This window comes from Zeugodacus cucurbitae, chromosome 4 (genome assembly GCF_028554725.1).
Source record: "Zeugodacus cucurbitae isolate PBARC_wt_2022May chromosome 4, idZeuCucr1.2, whole genome shotgun sequence".
Taxonomy (NCBI): Eukaryota; Metazoa; Arthropoda; class Insecta; order Diptera; family Tephritidae; genus Zeugodacus; species Zeugodacus cucurbitae.
The window spans coordinates 40,879,845-40,901,146 of record NC_071669.1 but is presented as its reverse complement, the minus strand read 5'-3'; the positions used below and the strand labels follow the sequence as shown (position 1 = coordinate 40,901,146).

Genomic DNA, 21,302 nt, shown 5'->3' with positions numbered 1-21,302 from the left:
GACAGACATTCGGATTTGAACTCTACTCTTCACCCTGATCACTTTGGTATGTATAACCCTATATCTAACTCGTTTAGTTTTAGGTGTTACAAACAACCGTTATGTGAACAAAACTATAATACTCTCGTTAGCAACATTTGTTGCGAGAGTATAATAAATAAAGTGAGATAAAATGAGGCCGTAGACGAAAACACTCCAATAGAAATGTGGGCATAGCGCCGTTCAGAATGAACGAAAGCAACAGTAATTCGTTTAATTGCATTAAATTGGAATTGAAAAGCGAATAAATGTTTGAAGGCAAATGTACACTCATATAAATATGCACACAAACATACATAATATGTTCATATTATGTTCATATATAAATATATTTGAATAAAGAAAATATTACATAAGTGGAGAAGTCTCACCAGCGGTACGAGCTACTTATCCCAACAGACAGGTTGAAAACTATTTGTTAAAAGAGTCGAATTTTTAAACTTTCATTAATACACGAACTTCAATGTTTTCCAGTTATTTCAAAATATCGAAACGTACTTCACCCACAATGATATATCCCAAGAACAAATTGGCCAACAGCCATCATGCCTTTTGTGGGTTAGGCCTAACTATTTAAAAAACAATATGGATTCATTACTAGCAGTGTTACCTCATAGGATATATACTCACTTTTCAGACTCGGAAATATGGATATTTGATTTGTTATTCTTATCGTTTTTCATTCGGCTCATTAAGTATAACCACTTTGAGTATTTTCGAACAAAGCCCTTATACGGAAGTTTGCGCGAATTTTATTTCTCTCATTTGAATGTTAAGAAGTTTTTGTTTTAGCCATTTGCCTGAACGTTATTTGATCACTTTTGATTTTCTAATATTTGCTTATTTTGAAGTAAAGGTATCTTAGATAGGAGACACTTCATATAGAACTCAATATAATTTCTGATATATGGAAACTGATTTCTCTTTACTCTTTCCCCCGAAAGCTCTTCGTTAAGTATTTGAAATGTTTAATTCTTCTAATAAAATAATAATTTTAGACTTGGGACCAAAAAATCAAAAATTATGAAGGAACCACAAAAGTATGTTGCCACATGTCTAAAGAATTTTAGTGAAATTATTATCAAATTAAATATAAAGTAAACAGCTATTTAAGGTGTCAAAATTAATTAATAGAAATGTACTAGTATTTCCAATAATTTTCCAACTTTGCTAAGTTCATCAAATATTTAAAGAATTAAGCAATATTTGATTCTACTTTTATTAACTTTAAATAAAACGAGTTGTTCTAAAGTTCTTAGAAAAAACATGTGCAAAGCATTAAATTTGTTAGAAACGAAAAAAGTGGATACAAGTTCCGAAAAAAACAAAACACATGTAAATGTAATTAAACACAAATAACTCAACAGAAGGTCAGCTCTTGGAGGAATACAACAATAAACAAACTATACCGATAGTCCACGCACAGTTCAATAAGTTTGGTGCTTGGGATCAAATGTATCCACAAATACATGCGTAGACTCATACATACATATGTATGTATATAATATATATATACAGTAAGCAACATATGAGTATGTTAATGAATTCGAATTGAACTAATAGTGGCTCATTTATAATGCATAGGGCGAAATTTGACATTGAAATGAAAACCAAATTGCCAGACGAGTTTTGAATAAATACATAAATTATTAAGGCAATACGAAGTAAACAATACCAAAATTGTATAGCATATATGTATATATACATACATAAACATACATACATACAATTTGGAGTATTTAGAATTAGTTTTTACATAGAACTTAAATGTGGCTAAGGCTTTCACAAAGTAGAATGTATCATTCTAGTAACCTTTTTACTAATTTATTTTTCATTTGTTCACAAGACTCATAAGCTTTGATGCGAAAAGGTCAATAAAATGGAATAATTTTCATTGCGCATAAATTTATATTTATTGTACTAAATTTTCGAGTTCTCGCATAAATTACCCAGACACTTAAGCGCCAAAAATATTAATTGTTAGAATGTAACTATTTTGGCTATTCATTTTAATAATTTGAGTTATTACTTCCGCGGCAAGCTTTTATGCGAATCCAAAATAATAGGAAACGTTTATACTAGTATGAATAAAATTTATGTGAAAGTTCACACCAAATAATTCATATTAAATTATGTTATTTGAATAAGAATGAGTCAACTTTTTTCCAATTACATAATGAGTATACGCAAAAGAACAAAAAAATACAAATATTTAGAATTACATGAAAGCTGTAAACACTTTAAATATGGCTACTGGCTACTACAAAAATCACATGGGGAAATGTACAAACTTAATTTTTTGAGCTTTAGAAGTCTCTATCTACAGCCCTAATATTTTCATATTTATTGATTTTTGAAACAATTTCTCTTATTTTTGTTTTTTTATTTGATTTCGGTCTTCATATCATATGTACTTCTGGCAATAGACGTTTCAATCAAATAAAAATCGGTCAGATTTTCGCACCCAGTTTTAGTTAGATATCCACGATAATAAGAGTTATAGCTCAGTGAAATCTGGTGGTTGATCTTCTTCCCATGAAACGCGGATATGGTTCCCAGGAAACTGTCTGGGAAACTTTAATAATTAATCTAATAAAATTAGATTTAGAATAAAGGTTTCAGATATAAAAGAGTTCAATAATCCACCTCAATATAAGAACATTTAACCTTTAAAACATATCAAAGTTAACAAATTATTCCGCCCTAAAGTAGCCTCGCTTACTTCCTTTTTATTAATTTTTTAGATTTATGCAATCCTTCATATGGAATTTTTTTAATATATAGTGCATTTATTTGAACAGACACCTCTCATATCAATCATAAAAATGCATCGCTTTTTACTGCGCATGCGTGCAGCGCCGACTGTAAACTTTCGTTCGCTCGTTGTTTGCACATGATATAAGAACACATAGTAAGTGTATGTATGTACACATATGAATGGACATAAAATCTATAGGCAGATAAATTTGCATACGTTTTTAAACAAAATAATTTTTGTTGTCACTACCCATCAACTGGGTCAACCATATATTCCAGTAAAAATGTGGCTTTTGTGCCTGTTCCATTCATATTTCAACGAATGGGTGCGCACACACATATTTATGTACAGCAAGTATACATATGTATATGTAAAATAACAAATGTTTGATGTAAAGCATCGTCGTAATTCGGCGTTCCCGCACGCAATAAATCACAGAAATTTCGGGCTGAGACCCAGCACAAAATAATTGAGCGGAACGAAATATGCGTTTTGTTTAAAAACAAAAAAAAAGCTGAGAAAAATAATACTGAAAATATAAAATGCATAAGCTATATCAACAAACTGTTACGAATGGCCGACACGTTGAAATTTGGGGTGAAAATTAAAATAAAATTATTCCAATTCAATAAATTCAACTTTAATGCGATCCGAATGCATGCAACCGTATATTCATTCGTACGCGCACATAAATATATATTGGATATAAATAAAATATTGAAACATTTGTTTATTGACTATTTAGCGAATTAAGACCACAGCTGTTGTGGTTCCTGCCCAATATTTTTTCAAGTTTTTATATATTCGTGTGTACTTATAAGTGTACGAAGTCAGTTTTTGTTTAAATTTAACTATTTTTATTATAAATAATTTTTACAAAATTGTGGAAATATTTTGCAAATTTGTATTTTTTAATATTTTATTACTTCTGTGGCCTATATTAGAAGGTAGACCAATTTATTAACAATTTTTTTAATAAATTTTCATAAAGTTTTTATGTGATGACTTTTTCCGCGTTGAGAAGTTGGCGGAAATAACTAGACACTTTTTTTGGACTGTCCATCCTGCGCTAAATTGAGCTTTGACCGAGTGAATTGGCTGTAATCGATATTAAGCGCCCCAATAAATTTATATTAGACTCAAAGCGCTTCGTCGATACATGAGGGTATCTCGAAGCATAAATAGAAATTTTGAGATTTGTTACAAAGGATTGGCCAAATGGAATACTCAAACTAACCATTATATCTCATACATACATACTTACATACATATAAATACGATTCGAATTCTTGAAACGATTTATATATAAATTTAAAAACTACATATGTGTTGTTAAATATAATTTTGTCGAAAATAATTATTTGCTATATGCATAAAATGTTGTTCTTTCAAATTTTTAATTGCACAATTTCGGTTTAAATTTCATATTTTTATCAAATTCTTAATTGAAGCAATCATGTCTGTATTGGCTTTTGACCAACAGCAAGCTCAACTCGACTCATTTTGGGGCACTTTCTCATATAAAACGCACGCACATGCAATTAACCCATAAGTACTTGCGTAGCCATAAATACGCACAAGCCATAAATTGTGTACTTAAGATACGCAAAACAACCGAAAACCCCAGACACAAACACAAAGTGGTAGTAGCATTAGCAATAAAATTTCACTTAACAATGAATATTCGGGAAAAAACGAATTCTGCTTTTAATAAGCTTTATTTCTACACCACGCACCCTTTCTTGCGCTGTCTGCGGCGACTAATGGACGCTTATAAAGCCAGCGTCATAGTTGGTTGATAGAAGTGTATGTATGTATGTATGTACATAATTAGCGGTGCATGTGGCACGGTGCACGGAAACAGATGCCACAACAACTAGTTTGATGGCTGATAATATTGCGGAAAAACTACAAAAATAATAAAAATATTAGGCTGAACAAAGCCACGCATTTGGTGGTACTCATGTGCCGGTTGATGTAATCAACAATGAGCAGCCGAAAAGTTGTGGTGGCAGCACCCACTACTGTGGCAGAAGAAGAAAAGCGCGGCAAGCGAATAGCAGCCGCGGAACAGCGGGAGCGGATGGGAGGCGAAAGATGGAGCAATTTTCAATTAGCAGGCAACAAATTGCGCTTTGGGTGCTATACAACTGATTATCAGGCAGAACCGTTACCAAACTATTTTGTACCGTATATGCTACCCGCTGAGTTGAGTGGCTTTTCAAGTGACTGCATGAGCAAGCGTTTATAATAGTAGCAGTTTAGGTGTCCGATTATAATTTTCTCCAAGTCTCATTCAGTAGTGCCTGAGTTTAAGCGCACTGTTTTTCCTCTCTATATACTTTTGTATATAAATACATATTCTTTATACATACTTGAGTGTGCGTAGCATGACAATTTGATTGTACGTTTGTATATTAGCATATGGGGGCACGCATTTGACGCAACAAAAGGTGAGATGCTCTAGTAAACGCGTCTAACGGGAAAATACCCAAATTTAAAACGCAACAAAACAACAAATACAGCAATGAGACCATGTCATACAAAAAATATTGTAATTATTAAAAAAAAATTATAGAAAATTTTTGAAAATGTTAAAAGTGTTGAAAGAACTCCACGAATTCAAATTAATGTAAAGTGTTGACAACTTTAATTGAATGGCAAATAAGTAACGACTGCAAATCAAATGACTTACAAATTTACTTTGAGAATTATATGAAAAGCTACTTTGTCTAAATAAAATAATATTTTTATATACAGTTGAACTACCATAATTCGAACTTCTGTAACATGAAGTTCTCTGTAGCTCTAACTCTTTAATTGACAAAAGAAGTCTAATTTCACACAAATTACCTTCCATAACAGGAAGTTCTCTGTAGCTCGAAGATTTGTTGTGGATTATTGTCATTCGAGTTAGGTTCAACTGTATGTGATTATTCCCAAACTTATCACATTGGCAACCCTGCCTACAAAACTGCCAGTTGGTCAAGTTTTGCAGCTGCTCAACAAGCGTCCAAGCGCGACCAGCAGCAGACCTTCGATGCTAATTTGAATATTCGCCTAACCAAGCGCTGTCAGTCACACACACACATACCACACTAACAACGCACAGATACGCACGTATGAATTTATGTACATATGTATATGAGAATATTATTGTTTTTGCCTTTTGTTGCTTATGCCATGTCAGACAATAACAAAAAACAACAATATTTGTAGTTGTTGCCATTGTAGTCATAGCAACATTACGTCATATCGTATTTTGTATGTATGTAAAAAGTGGATTTAAAGTTGCCGGCAGCGTGTATCATTCATATATTCGTGCATATATGTCTACATAAATATAATATAAAGCTAAATAAATAAGCAAATAAGTCGATTACGTTGTTTGCCTTTTTCTCTTCACTTTTGAGCGAATGGCTTTTTCATTCAAACTCTGCTTGCCAAAGCTTTTGTATCTGCGCTTCTACTATTCTATGTATCTATGTATGTATGTGTATTAAATAACTTGTTTGTGGGTGCTTTATTAATACGTTCGGCTTATTGCTGTTGTAAAAAAACTGTTATTGTTGACACCTTTGTTGTTATTGCTGCAGTGACTTCAAGCACGCATTTACTTCGTCTTCTTCTTAGTTGGAACTTTACAATGACAACATACATATATGTATGTACGTATATAATGCAAACTATTTCACTGATCATGACATTTATTTAAAGACATTAATTTTTTATTACAACAAATGTATATACATACATATACACAAGCACATGTAAGTGTGTAAGCGCATGCAACAGCTGATAAAGATGCTCGATTGTTATGTCTCAGTCATTGTCAGCATTTTCTTGTAATTAATCTCAACTATAAACTTATGAATTCAAATCATTCTAATCTTCTTCCATTTAGAAAATAGGTTAAGGTCACATTTTACTCATCTATAAACCTATTTTTCCATAGACTGCTTGCAAATTTCGTGTAAGATCTATACACGCTGATGCTCTAATCTAAAATTAGCGCTGATAAGAGGAGCCTACATATTATACGTACATATGTATAAAATAAAATATATATGTCAAATAAATAATGGGTTATATTTTTTATAGAAAATTAACATTTTTATTTATAATTATTGCATGAATCACTGAAGCGTATTAATAATGCACGAGTACAGTTATACAACTGTGATTAGGAAAAAAGTGTAATATGAGATCATTCTTATATTTTACATATTATAAAGACTTAGGATCAGTTGTTGCTACTTTGAAGAACCCTAAGACTAAATTCAAATAGTAAATATATTCACATAGAGTATTTGTAATAAAAAGTAGTATGTAAATATCCCATAACAATTAATAAAATGACGAAGACAACTTATTCTACTCCAAAAAATCATCAAATACCACAAATAATTGATAATAAATAAGGACAAGTAATAAAATCTTATATTCGCAACTGTCAGTTCCCCCTCGATGGTTCGGAATTTTGAAAGCGAAGACTTTACCTATCTTGGTATTCACCTAGATAGAAGGCTCACGTGGAGAAAACACATCTTTTAAATAAAAACTCTAAACATAGCCTAGACAACAAAGTGCGTTATACAATGCGGTCATAAAGGCGATTTGGATGTATGAGATTCAACTGTGGGGTACGACCTGTGCAACTAATTGTGATATAATACAAAGGCTTCAATCGAATATACTTAGAACAATTCACCATCGTCATGCGCAATGAAAACATCCATAAATATCTTGGTATCCCTATGGTAAATAAAGAAGTAGAAGACAGCAGATTGAAATATATATCTAAACTACATTGTCACCCAAACCCATTGGCTAATGCTTTAGTACAATCCTGTAATCAATCACGTACTAAAAAGCAACGTTTCACCAAAACTTCTCAATCTTGAGCTTGTCTAGTTCTTAAATTGTTTTAAGATTTTAAAACTTATTGTTAGGCTTCAAAGAGCAGCTACAATAAATAAAGAAATATTGAAAAAATATATATATATATGTAAGCTTCATCCAAAAATTTTATACTCCGTTATATTAAGAGGAAAATGAAGATTGTATCCAAAGTATTTGGTAAGTACGTCCTGTAATTAATAATAATTATTTTAAAAATCCTTTTTTCGAACTTCGAAACCTAATATTTCGATTTTCTTGGCTAACTTCGAAAATCGGAGAATGATCTTTTTTAACTTATGTTCCAAAATTCGGAAAAAATAGTTTGGTCAAATATACTGTGTTGTACAGTTTTTTTTACTTAATTTTCAAACATTATTATATTACTAGGACTTACTCTAAAATCTAAATCAAAACCAAATGGTCAACAACTATTTACCATTGAAATATTTACTACACAACTGTTCAGCGCTCAATTTGCGGACTGTTTTCAAGAGCTACTTTGCAAATTGAGCAAAACTAAGCGAACAGTCGAAACAAAAAGACAAAAACAAAAGAGCAATAGGCTTAAAAAACTGAAGCGAAAAAAAATTAAATAAAAAGATGCACAAACAAGTGTGTCAATTGATTAGCACAAAGTCGACGATTAAAGCAGCGATAGGCATACAAAATACAAACAAACAAACGTACATATACATATACATATGTACGCATAACTATCTAAAAGTGTACTACATACAATAAAGTGCTACAACTGGAGCAGCAAAGTGAGTAAAGAGCAAAAGAGCAATTAAGTGCCGCACGCAAATGTACGCACGGTTCAAATGTCAAAACTTACACAAATAAACAAATGACTTCATGTGAATGCGTGCAAACGAGCTAGACCTCAATAAACACTGTAGGAAATTTCCTCAGTAAAAGTTTTTGAATATACAGATTTTACTATGCAATAACACTGTACAACACTCGGCTTGGTATTAGCACCAAATAAAGTTTTTTCGGGATATTGAGTCATAAGTAAAAAAATATATCCTCTGATTTTCGAAGTTAGGCTCCAAAATCGAAATATTTGAATTCGAAGTTCGAAAAACATACTTCAAAAAATATTATAAATTATAGAATATGTATGTATGTGATTGGCGATGCAACCGTTTAGCCGGTTATAGCCGAATCGACGATAGTGCGCCACCTCTCTCTCTCTCCTTCACAGTTCGGCGCCAGTTGGAGATCCCAAGTGTAACCAGGTCGCTCTCCACCTGGTCTCTCCAACGGAGTGGAGGCCTTCCTCTTCCTCGGCTTCCTCCGGCGGGTACTGCGTCGAACACTTTCAGGGCTGGAGTGTTTTCGTCCATTCGGACAACATGACCTAGCCAGCGTAGCCGCTGTTTTTATTCGCTGAACTATGTCAATGTCGTCGTATAACTCGTACAGCTCATCGTTCCATCGTCTGCGGTATTCGCCGTTGCCAATGTTCTGAGGACCATAAATCTTTCCTCTCGAAAACTCCTAGTGTCGTCTCATCTGATGTTGACATCGTCCAAGCTTCTGCACCGTAAAGCAGGACGGGAATGATAAGCGACTTGTAGAGCTTGATTTTGGTTCGTCGAGAGAGGACTTTACTGTTCAATTGCCTACTCAGTCCAAAGTAGCACCTGTTGGCAAGAGTTATTCTGCGCTGGATTTCGAGGCTGACATTGTTCGTGTTGTTGATGCTGGTTCCCAGGTATACGAAATTATCTACGACCTCGAAGTTATGACTGTCAACAGTGACGTGGGAGCCAAGACGCGAATGCGCCGACTGTTTGCTTGATTATAGAATATAGCTACTAAAAATTCCAAACTATGGATGTTATGTAAATTTTTTTCTTAATTCAATGGTATATAAAACGTTTTCGTCAAGCTTATATTATATGTGAGATGTTATAAAGGGTCCAGTATTTATCGCTATACATTTTTTTATTTATTTTTTTTTCGAAGATCAAACTTTGACCCTCATAGCATCTGTCATAAAAGCTTAAATGAAAAGTTTTATACCATTGAATTAAGTAGAAAATGTAGATTATATTCATATTTTGTGCATTGTGTGAGTCAGGAGAAGTCATACGGAACTCTAAGAAAAGGCAAAATACCAAAGTACATTTCATTTAATTTCCGATTGGGCCTCTTATTTATATACTAGCTGTATTTGTGAATAACTCTAGCTTTGCAAACGCCTATATTAAATGGCTAAAAGGGCCGAATGCATACAAATGAACGCTATTTCGCAACAAAGCAAACCGACGTCATTGAAAAAAATGGTAGTGTCACTAAAAAACGTTAAATCTTAAACTGAGTAAAAAATCAAAAAATACTCAAACATCTATTTAAAAGCATTTAGCATTTAACCGGGCAACTATTACGCTTTGATGCATTTTTAAATGAGCGTCAAAGAGCAGGCACAGTTGTTATCGAACAATAATCGCACAAAAAATCGCGAAAAAATTCCACAAAGTCAAATGCCGATGTGCATAATGACATGCACTGTGCACAGAAATTGGGGTAACAAAAAACAACAACAACAAGGAATTGAAAAAAAAATCGCCGCGGAATTGCGTAAACGAACGAACGCACTGCATTGCATTGCACTTTGCGCCAATTTCCAGCACTTCCAATGCGATTAGCGCGTTGAAGTTGTTACATTTTTTCACAGCCTTTCGCTAAATTAGAATAGACAAGAGCGTGAGCAGAGCATGTATTGGCAAAAAGTACGGTTTTTTTGTACACTCACGTGCAAACATATGAACAAGCGCATTGCGAATGCAACGAGCTTTGCGGCAACTGACACTTGTTCGCTTGCACTGAATCACTGAGGCAACAATCAAGTGCAACAACAATATTACCATATTGAATGCATGATGTCACTGGCCGTTTGTGTTTATTCGCACAGCAACAGCAACACAAACAAGTGAATGTAGGTGTGTGTGTGTGTTTGTGTGTGTGCCTTCATGCATTTATGGTAAATAAACGCTTTTTTCGAAATATTTGCGAAAATAAATTTGATCAGCAATTCAATTTCTTTATGATTTGCGCAAACGGCGCTCTTGTGGCGCTGAAAATTGCTTCGTCAAAATTAACCTGGCAGCATTTAAAACAAAAATAGAAAATATTTAAATAAACAACAAACGCACACATACATACCATCCCCCGGCAACCGTTAAATGATTTAATCGCGCAAATTTTTAATTGTGTACGCGCGAACGTGTCGTTGGCACATTTTTCCCCACATATTTTTTACTTTTTCCTTTTCTTTGTATTTATTTTCATGCCTGTTTGCTTGCTCCGCTGCCAATTAAGCGTTAAGAGCGCGCAAACAACTGAATTATAAAATTTTTGTTGAAGCGCTTGCCACATCAGCGGCAGCGGCGGTGGCATGTCTTGATTGAATTGAATTAATTTAGCTGTCAAGTGATTAGTGGAAATACTTGAGCCATTAGCTGTGTTTGGCCAGTGCTGGAACTTAAAAAATTACATTATTGTTGTTGTTATAGCTGTTGTTGATAGAAAAGGCAACAGCCAATTATTTCATGTGCCAATTATGGACACTAAACAAAAACTGCTGCAATAAATTCATTTGACACTTTTAGTTTGCGAAAAAAGTTATTTATGTTCATTTAAAATTAACTTGTAAAATGCTGCTAACTTCAGTTTATGCGGAAATCGAATGTAAATTGTAATTTCAGTGCTTGTTAGCATCAATCATAACACGCCTAGTTACAAAAACACTTCGGCGCCATGTAGTAAGACAGACTGATCTTCAGTACCAGTTATATACTGTACTCCATCCAGATTGGTTTTTGTGATGACATGGACCCCTAATTAGTCATAAAAACCCCTCACGTACTGACGAAGGACATTGAGTCTATCACAAATTTGTTGAGGCGCCTAATATCGATCAATTCCGGAGGCAATGATATCTGATATGTTTTAAATTCAATTCCTTCAGATGATTTTCTCAATTTTAGCATCACCGTTTGTGTGCCTCTTGAGCGGTTCTCATTTAGAACTCCTACAATTTCGGGCAGATAAACGTTGCTAAGAGCAAGAAGTGCAATGTACCTTTACGTTCCGCTCTATGGCTGAAGGATTTAATAGCCATGTTTATAAGAGATTCATATTTCCAGTGAAGAAGTGATCCGAAGATGCCAACGGTTTCTGATCCCGTCCAAAACTTCTGAATTCTGTCCAAAAATAAAGAAATCCAACTATGTGGAAAGTACTTCCCCCATTAGGGTTTAATTAAAATTAGTTCACAGAGGTGAAACAGCATATTGATCCAGGGATCTATTCGTAATCTATTGTACAAAGAAAAGTACATATAAACAGATTAGATTAGATTATTATGAATATATAGATTATGAATATATCCTAACTGGTTTAATACTGGTTTGGTTACTACCTACAACTCACCATGAACATTTTCAGTATATGAAAGATATGAATACCGAAGGAACTGTAGAAGACATTTTCATTAAATTGATTGCAATTGTCTCGCAAATAAAGATTAACTTAGAAAACTTCGCGATGTATACTTCCAATTTGTAGGGAATTATTAATTTTTATGAGTAAACCCGTCTTTATGCATGTCTTATTATTCGACAGTCTTTGAACAAAGCACACACACAGCACACTTTCTGAATGAATCATTCAATCAATTGACGAACTCGACCTGCTCTATATTCAATTAATAAACAAATATGTGTGTAATTGAGTGGGAACAAATAAAATAATTTCCATTAGAAATCGCAAAAGCGTCTCACTAATTGGTGTGGAATTCAATGAATATTACTGTAGTAATTTGCGCACTTAACTGTAGATGAGCACACGTCAATGATGAGGTAATTATTTATGGCAAAATTAAGATGTTTCACACTTGCAATGATTTAATTCTCCCACTCAAGTTCATAATGAGTGCAGTATATGGATCTGAGCAGTTTTGAAAATCATGTCAGCAATATTCGACACTAAAAGAATGGTGGCGGAAATTAGTGAGTTACTTTTGGTAGATTCGGGGATGTTTCAAATCATTCTGATTTATATACTCGCATACAAAGTTATTCCGTGAAATATATAATATGGAAATGTAGCTAAAGTTAAATACGGATTACTGTTATACCGAAATAATAATTATTTGTATACTAATTATATAAGCTACTGTTTATGGTGTATCTAGTTTGCAAAGATTGCTCTGAAAAACATTCAACAAATTTACATATCTTCTAAATCTAAGCTGTGATATCTCTGAAGGTCGGCTGCTTTTCTAGTACTTTTCTGTAATTCCTAAACTCTTGGTAGTTACTAGATTACAAACGCTCATAAACTTGTACCAAATTTAGTATGTGGTTATCTTTACATAATCAGATTTACTATTGTTAACAAGTGTTATCAATGTTTTCTTCTTGTGAGACAGCTGCACATATTTATTTTCCACACATTTTTGTTCTAAATACCAAACATTCCGAAAAATCTCGTGTTGCCAATCAACGGCAGTCAACAGTCAATCAAAATAGTGAACCTACAATGTTAATGAAAATATTTACAAAACAAATGAACAAATGTATTGAGTAAATAAATCAAAACTAATGCCAGTAACTAAATAAGAAGCGAAACATTCTCGGCTGCCTACGTTTCTGCTATACCAAGAATGTGTAATGTCTTAGTCATGCGTGAAGACAATCGACACACCTTAGTAGACAACTGTAAATAGAGGGCTGCATGAAGCTTACTAAATATTACATATTTATAAACATATTTACTATCATAGTGTATGTGTATGTATAAAAAATATAGTCAAGCTTGTAAACATATTCATACCACCTAGCAACTGACTATCTTTATAGACCATCTAATTCATATGCCTGACAGATTGTTGCCAATTAGTTAGAAGGCCGGCTGAAATACAATAAAAGGAGACAGAGTCTATCAAAGGGTAACGCATTGAAGTGTCAGTGGGAGAATGAGTTCGTGAGAACTATAGCATGTGCCAGTGCATAGTAAGGTTGGGCTTCGATTTTCTCTAATGAAATATGACAGCGGTTGAGTGAGCCTATAATATAGTGTGGTTCAAGTGGACACGTTTTGTTTGGCACATTGAACTCTGTTATCTATTGTCTGTAACGTCTTTCACACCAAGGAATTGTTACCTTTGTTGTAGTAATGGCGTAAGACTATTTGGATATTGGTTACGAATATGGGCGTGGTGAAGGTTGCAGTTTAGGAGGTTGAGTACATAGTTACATATAAGCTGGAAGTACATGGGTTCAACTTCCGAAAGAGGTTCCACTGGTTTATAAAATCATAAAAAATGTGTAACTCTCAGAAAGCAATATCAAGTCTTCAAATAAAAATATCCCGAAAATTACAGAAATTCGCTAAATATTGAATAAAAGTGTGTAATAATAAAAAACTGGTGTCGTCCATTCTCAATCTAACTAATTATTCTTTTATGCTCTCTTTTAACTAAGCACTCATGAAAATTTGATGTATTTAATATTTAATGTCTTAGGAAAGTTAGTAATACCAGATTTTTTTTATCAATATTATGGATCAGAACTCATAAACCATATTTTCCCTGCCGGGCAAGAGTCCAATAAACGGAATATTATTACAAACGCTTGTGTTCGTATCCCGTCGTTAGTTAATAATAAATTTTGCCTCATCAGCAAGCATGCCACATAAATAGGACACGCGTCGCGGGTTGAGAATTAACTTTAATCGTGTGAGCCATGTGCATGTGTATGGGTTTATTTATAACGTGATATGCGTTTGTGCATAATACATATACATACATGCGTATGTATGCATGTAACTGCGAACGAAAGTTTTCTAAATTTATAGATCAAAAGCACGCATGCGAGCAATCAGCACGCGAATATGCAAGCAAAATTGATACACTACCTTCTAGGTGGATTCGGTGGATACGTTGCAAGGACCTGTAAAAAATAGGAAAAATACAAAAAATTAATGGAAGCTCTTTTACTTGCAAGGATTATACATACACCTAATAATAGATAATAGATTGCTAGCATAATTAATTTTTTATATAGTGCGAACGTGTGCGCGCTTAAGAATATATGAAAGTGTTAAATAAATTTTAGAAATATAAAATTTTTAACATAGAATTTCACCACTACATTTATTTTTAAAATTAGATTTCCGATTTTGTATTTTTATACACATATATTTTTATATAATAATTATGTAGAAATTTAATAAGAGTGGCAACGCTACTAAACATATATTTAAACCAAAAATTATAGAATAAGAGTTTATGACAATTTTCTAGAAAAATAGAAATATTATAATATATAATTAAGCAAAATATTATACTGACTATTTATAATATATACATGTACATGGTGTCTCTATTGTAAAATTTCCCCAAAAATAAGTGTCTAATTAGGAGACAATTGGAAATTTTAAAATTCCCTTTATTTTTTATCGGTATAAGAGAAATATTACTCAAGATCTTCAAAACATATGAAAAATTAAAATAGAACATTAAATAATAATTAATTAGTTAGAAAAAGTAACTTTACCGGTTATGGTATGTTTAGTGTTATTTAAGTGTTTTTTCTGTTTTCATCTTATTTTAATAATTTTTTTATTTATTCAAAATGGTTACCAAGGTTTAGTGATATTGCCAACCAAAACAAATTAATTTTAATATATTTTTTTCAATGCAGCTATAAATTAATACAAATAACACCATTTAGGAATCGAAGTTGAACACACTCAAAAAAATTTGTTCGAACTAACAGCGTATTTGAAGAATTAGCCATAAATCACATTTTATTGCCAGCTAACGGGTTTTGGAAAGCAATTAAATGGCTAAGCGCAAAGTAAATATTTATTTATCTCGCACGGGTTATATATTTATAACACTAATATTTACTATAATTTTCTATACTCGCCCATTACTTTGAGGAAGCTAATTAGTTTATTTGGAGCACACTGCAGCGCAACTACACATTTCGCGTTTGACCGCCTTTGTCTGTGCTAAAACACACACACATTAACAAATCATGGTGTGAGGCAAAAATAGGAAAATTTTTAGAGACTCGCTGACACATGCCTGCCGCTACACATGTAAATACAATATATCTACCAGCACCCACATCCACTCGCCGTCAGTTCGACTGTCACAAGCAAGTGCGAAATTATTGACTAAACAGAAAAAGAAATGAGCAGCGCCAAGTCCCAAATTTATAAAAAAACATACATACACACATGCATGCATATAGTATTCAAAGCATTTTGTGCGATTTCCACACACAGAACACAAGCACACACACACGCATACTAATGTATTACACATGTACTGGCAGATGAGTTGCCATAGGTGAATGCTGAATAAATATTTCAAAACGCCACCAAAGTCAAATAAATTTACGATTATGTATGCTGCGTTTGTCGAAATTGAAAAGCTACAGTTCAGATAAAATATGCGCTTCAGTTGAAAATAAATAGTTCTGTAAATAAAATAAAAGCGGCAAACAAAACTCAAATTTTAAAAGCGAAAATATTTTAAAGATTATTCTACCAAAAAATTCACAAGATATTAATAAAGACCATCAATTTATGGCACACCTATACATGCATGTATGCTTGTATGTGTGAGCTAATTTTTAGGCTTTCAAAGTTTCACAAGTTTCGTATGGTTGGATGAGTGAGCAGCCGTAACGCTTGACAGATGCAACATGTGGCAAGCGTCGCTCGATGCTTTTACTCACAAAGTAATTTCTTTTTCGTCTAGTTTATGCATTCTATTTTCAGAAAAATCGGTTTGTTTTGCTCTTTAATTTAGGAATTTATTGCTTAGTTTCATTTTCGGATGTCTGCCACAACAAATCACAGCTGCTAAAGAACGCTATGGTGTGAAGAATAAATTATTTTCATTTTTACTAGGTTGTGTAGAATTGGCTGAAGAAAGAGCATGGACAAAAAGTTTGAAAAGATTAATAGAAATTTAACAATTTGTGAAGGAGACTTGAAAAAAATATTGGTAAATATAGAAATTAAAAAATTAAATTAAAATTGAAGCTTAAATTAAAATTGAAGTACTCCTTGACGTTACATTTAATATAGTATGTATGTAATATTCCGTTATTTTAGTTGATGATATTGCCAATAATATGAATAGTTTCGTATTCAACAATGTGGCAACATTGATCTCATAAGATCTTTAGCGAAAATCCATTAGATTTTTTTGAACACTGCGATAGATGTCTCAGAAAAAAACATCAATGAGAAACCATGATTTACATAAGCCAACAACAAATATACAGTATTCCAAATATTTTTTTTTTACAATTAAAAATAGACCAAAACTAACCAAGTGTGTATTGTTTGACTGTAATGCGATGCCGCTTTAATATTTGTCCCATTTCCACTGCACATATTTCTTTGGTTAATTCACAAAATCAGCAATTCTACATCACATTAATGTCAGCGAATGTCAGCGAAAGCCCACGGCGACAGCCAAAAGCCGGCAAATGTCAGCTAACAACAAACTGGTTGGATGACATCATTGGATCACTCATTAGTTTAAATTTATGCCACCTTAGCCAACCGTATGAAATTCACTTTTACTTAACCTTACATTGGATGTGTGGTCGTCACCGATGACGAACTCAATGGCAAAACATAAAGAGAAATAAAATTTAAAATATGAAAATAAAAATGAATTTATTTTTTTCAGTTCGCTAGCACAACAGGTTTGTTTACTTTTCAGTGCGCCATGGACGTCCACGCACACACACACCCGGCGCCTCATAGTACGAAAATTATGAGTACACTCTTACTTACTTGAATATATATATATCTATGAATATGCAAATGAGTGTTGGCGAGAACAAGTGTCACTATCCAGCAATGGATGTGCTCTTGAATTAGTAGAGGATCGCATTATAGTTGTTGGCAGATTTTCGCAACTAATGAGACTAAATTTAATGCAATGGAAGTATGCAGTTAAAAATTAGTATAATTGCGCTAATGTCATTTTATAATGAGAACTAAGTAGAGATAGACCGGGGGCACCAAAGTACGTTTTTCCAAAATTATTATCAGTCATATATATTTCGAACTCGTTCACTGTTTTCAACATTTCAGTGAAACTTTCCAGTGATATTTAATACAGTCAATAATTCAGTTTCACTGATTCAATATACCTATTTGCAAACTGTTTACTGAGCTTTAGAGAGTTGCCATTCGAACAAATGATACCACCAAATACTGCATTGACTTCATTTTAAACAACGCCCACAGTTTTTTTTATTCATACTTAAACCAATTTGGCCTTAGTCTCAGCAACTATTCAAATTATTGCTTATGATTTTAATTTATCCACAAAGCGCTCAAATTTGACATTTTCAATGAATTAACAAATACCATAAACTAACCATAAATGGGTATTTAAATATTTGTACATATGTATCTATGAATTTGATAGTGGAGAGGGCTTGTTGACAATGAAGACAGCTGACAGTTGTTAGCAACTAACTGCATACTCGTGCCTACTCAAAAAAAGTTTCTTAATTTTACCGATCTGCAGCATAACTAATCGATTAACAGATCCACACACACACAAATATATAGTCTATATGCAAGCCGAGTGCAACAAATTAGTATTTTGTTTGAATACGTTTTAGTATTTAGTCTCAGTTGAGTGGGCAGTGCAGAGGCACACGATTATGATAACTTGGCAATTACCGTTAAAGAGCAGTCGATAATCAATGCATTTATTGGAAATTTATAGCGGCAATTTCCTGTTTATTTTACTTTATTTTTTGGGGAGAAATGCTTTTGAATGATTCTAATCGCTGTCGCTGCTTCCTACGGCTACCAAATTTTATTGAAATCACTTTATGCTAACCGTTAGTTGATATGAGATTATCTACTAGCTTTCATGCTTTAAAATACATAATGCAATTAAAAGCTCAGATATCACACAATTTGTTTAGCAATTTTATTTCTTTTTGCCTTCCACGCCAGCGGCACTTTACCAAATCCAATTCAATCGAATCAAATTTTTTCCTCACATATCATGCACATTGTTTTTGTTTTAATTTATTTTTGGCGTTTGAAAAAGTGAAAATACACATCCGTTTTTGTCGCAGTGCTGTTTCGAAAACGAAATTGCTTAACATATTCAGTCCGTAGTGTCTACAATTAAATCCGAATTAAAATTTAATTAAACAATTGGCAATCAATTACAATTGCTTTAATGTTATTTCAGCTAAAAAGGTTGGTTGACGCGCCGATTTATGTGTCGGTATGTCTTTGCTTACCTAGTTTTGTATGCAGACTGCAATTAAAAATAGCCGAACTATTTCGGCTGCAGCCGCTCGACAGTGGAAGTACGAAAATGAATAAATTGAAGTAGACGGAAGCGAAAGCGGCGTTGTGTGTTTGTACGCTTCTTTATTTATTGTATATGTATATGCCTATACATACATACGTATGTACATACATATATATGCATTTGTATATGGATATATTTTGTTGATGAATGTTAGGTGCGCTTCTAGAATGTAGGTTAATGGAATTTAGAGGAAATTGCGAAATATTTCTGCTGTGCATTCGTTGAACTTATTGCAATTGAGTTCAAATTAGCCAATTAGATTAATTTATTTAACAGTGGAGTATAAAAAATGCATCGAAGTCGATCATAAAGTAAAGTGGTTAGAAAAACTTAAATATATAAAAAAAAAATTCAAATAAATTTTTCAATATTTATTAGAATTTATACTCTCTAATGGAGGTTTATAGAATAAAAAATGTCGCCACTGGTAGTATGTTTACATATGAAAATAATCTTGTTCTAAGCTCGTTCAATAATCTAACCGTTTACATATAGCCAAATGAAATTATCAATTGTCAAATGTGTTGCATTTGTTGTTGTATTACACATATTTCTCTCGCTGTCGGCCATTGTTGTTTACATTTTCATTTGACATTTCTCCTTTTCTTCGCAAAATTATCGATAAACCTAGGAATAACACCGAAAATCTAGTTGTATAAAACGAGATAATTTTATAATCTCGAATTATCCAGAGAGCAATTTTGTATGGGAAATCTCGTTTCTTAATTACAGATTATCGAGTTAAGCTCGTAATCGTAATGGAGATAATCTCGTTATATGTAAACATAGTATAAGGATACCGAAAAGATCACTCCACCAGAGGTTCTGGCGAACCAACAAAAACAATCATACATATAAAGTTGTTCAATGAATTAGATAATTTTGGGGTGGCGGAATTGTTCTGGCGAAAATATTGGATTATACATATACCTTGATAAACTATCTATCTAAATATCTGTCACATAAAGTTTCTGGAAAATATATTTGCCGTAAAGGGTAATAAAATTTTGATTTAAACATAATAAAGTCATAGTAAATATGGCAGTGAATCTCAAAGGATTGAGCTAGTGTATAGTAGTGTAAGAATCTATGCCGAACAACTAATGCAGATAAGAATTTATACGAAATGAAGTCAAGCATTTTTAGCAAAACTAATAGCACCCTATTCAAAACCAATTGTTTTGATTTGAGATCTTTTATACTGTTTTTAATTACATACTTAATTGCATAATTTCCAAATAAGAATGGTTCATACGGTCATAGATCGAACAAGCAGACAGTATAATATCGCCACAGCTGTCTTCTTGTCTTTAAGATCCCAATTTCCACAAATGATATTCACACGGCAGCGGCAAGCCCTTCCCAGAATAAACTATGCATATTAGCCCAACCAAATATCATAAAAAATACACCATTTTAATAAGCCGTAAATAAATCCAATCCAAGGCGATCAATATATCAATAAATTAGACGTACTTTCAACACACTACGTATTTAGGGTGAGTTCAGAGAGGGAGAGAGTTGAATTACAAAACACACAAAAGATATTTGACAATAACACAGCGGGTTGGCTAGAACATCTTGTCTCTCAACACAAGGATCACATTTCAGCGGCTTTCGGGAAATTGTTAGATGTTTTCATTTCTTCAAATGTAATTTTTTTAGATATCCGCTTATCCGCTTCAAATAGTGCTTAGGTACTAAAATTATTTTATAAAATATAATATTATTTTCGTTGAATAATAGTTATTGTTTTAAACGCGCTTCGAAGCTTTTGGAGCGCAACAACTCATATTTGAGTATAAGTAGGTACGCCTTTTGTATTTTCCAATAATCACTTTACAAACTCCTTTTGCCAAAATCGCAATGCGCAGCGTATACTTTAATTGTCACCGAGGAATTTTAAAATCCAACAAATGGTCCAACCTGTTACACCTGTCCACAAATCAATTTATGGCGCCACTTTTTGCCAGAGTCTTGGAAATTTATTGCCTTAAATGCCAGCAATTTCTTCGGCAAATGTCAGTTGCTGCCTGCACTGCCTGCTGCTTTCAACAGCTGTGGCACAGCACAGAAAGCGACAAATCCTCTACAACTTGTTAACTTGAAGCCGTCGCATTGTTACTTTGAAGCGGGCGCGCACAAAAACTGATGATTGACGACAGCGAAGACAGCAACAATGTTGCTACATAACAATCACAACGCAAT

The 21,302-nt window shown here is 33.1% G+C and overlaps 1 protein-coding gene across 7 annotated transcripts in view; it reads right to left on the bottom strand.

Moving 5' to 3' along the window:
• The window catches only part of Mfsd6a_1 (Major facilitator superfamily domain-containing protein 6-A), a 53,719-nt gene that overhangs the window by 15,645 nt on the left and 16,772 nt on the right, over nt 1–21,302 (bottom strand). For all 7 annotated transcript variants that reach the window (XM_054228642.1, XM_054228640.1, XM_054228644.1 and 4 more), the window contains one exon: nt 14,630–14,664. The gene's annotated coding sequence lies outside the window, so the exon portion shown is untranslated. The remainder of the gene's footprint in view (nt 1–14,629; nt 14,665–21,302) is intronic.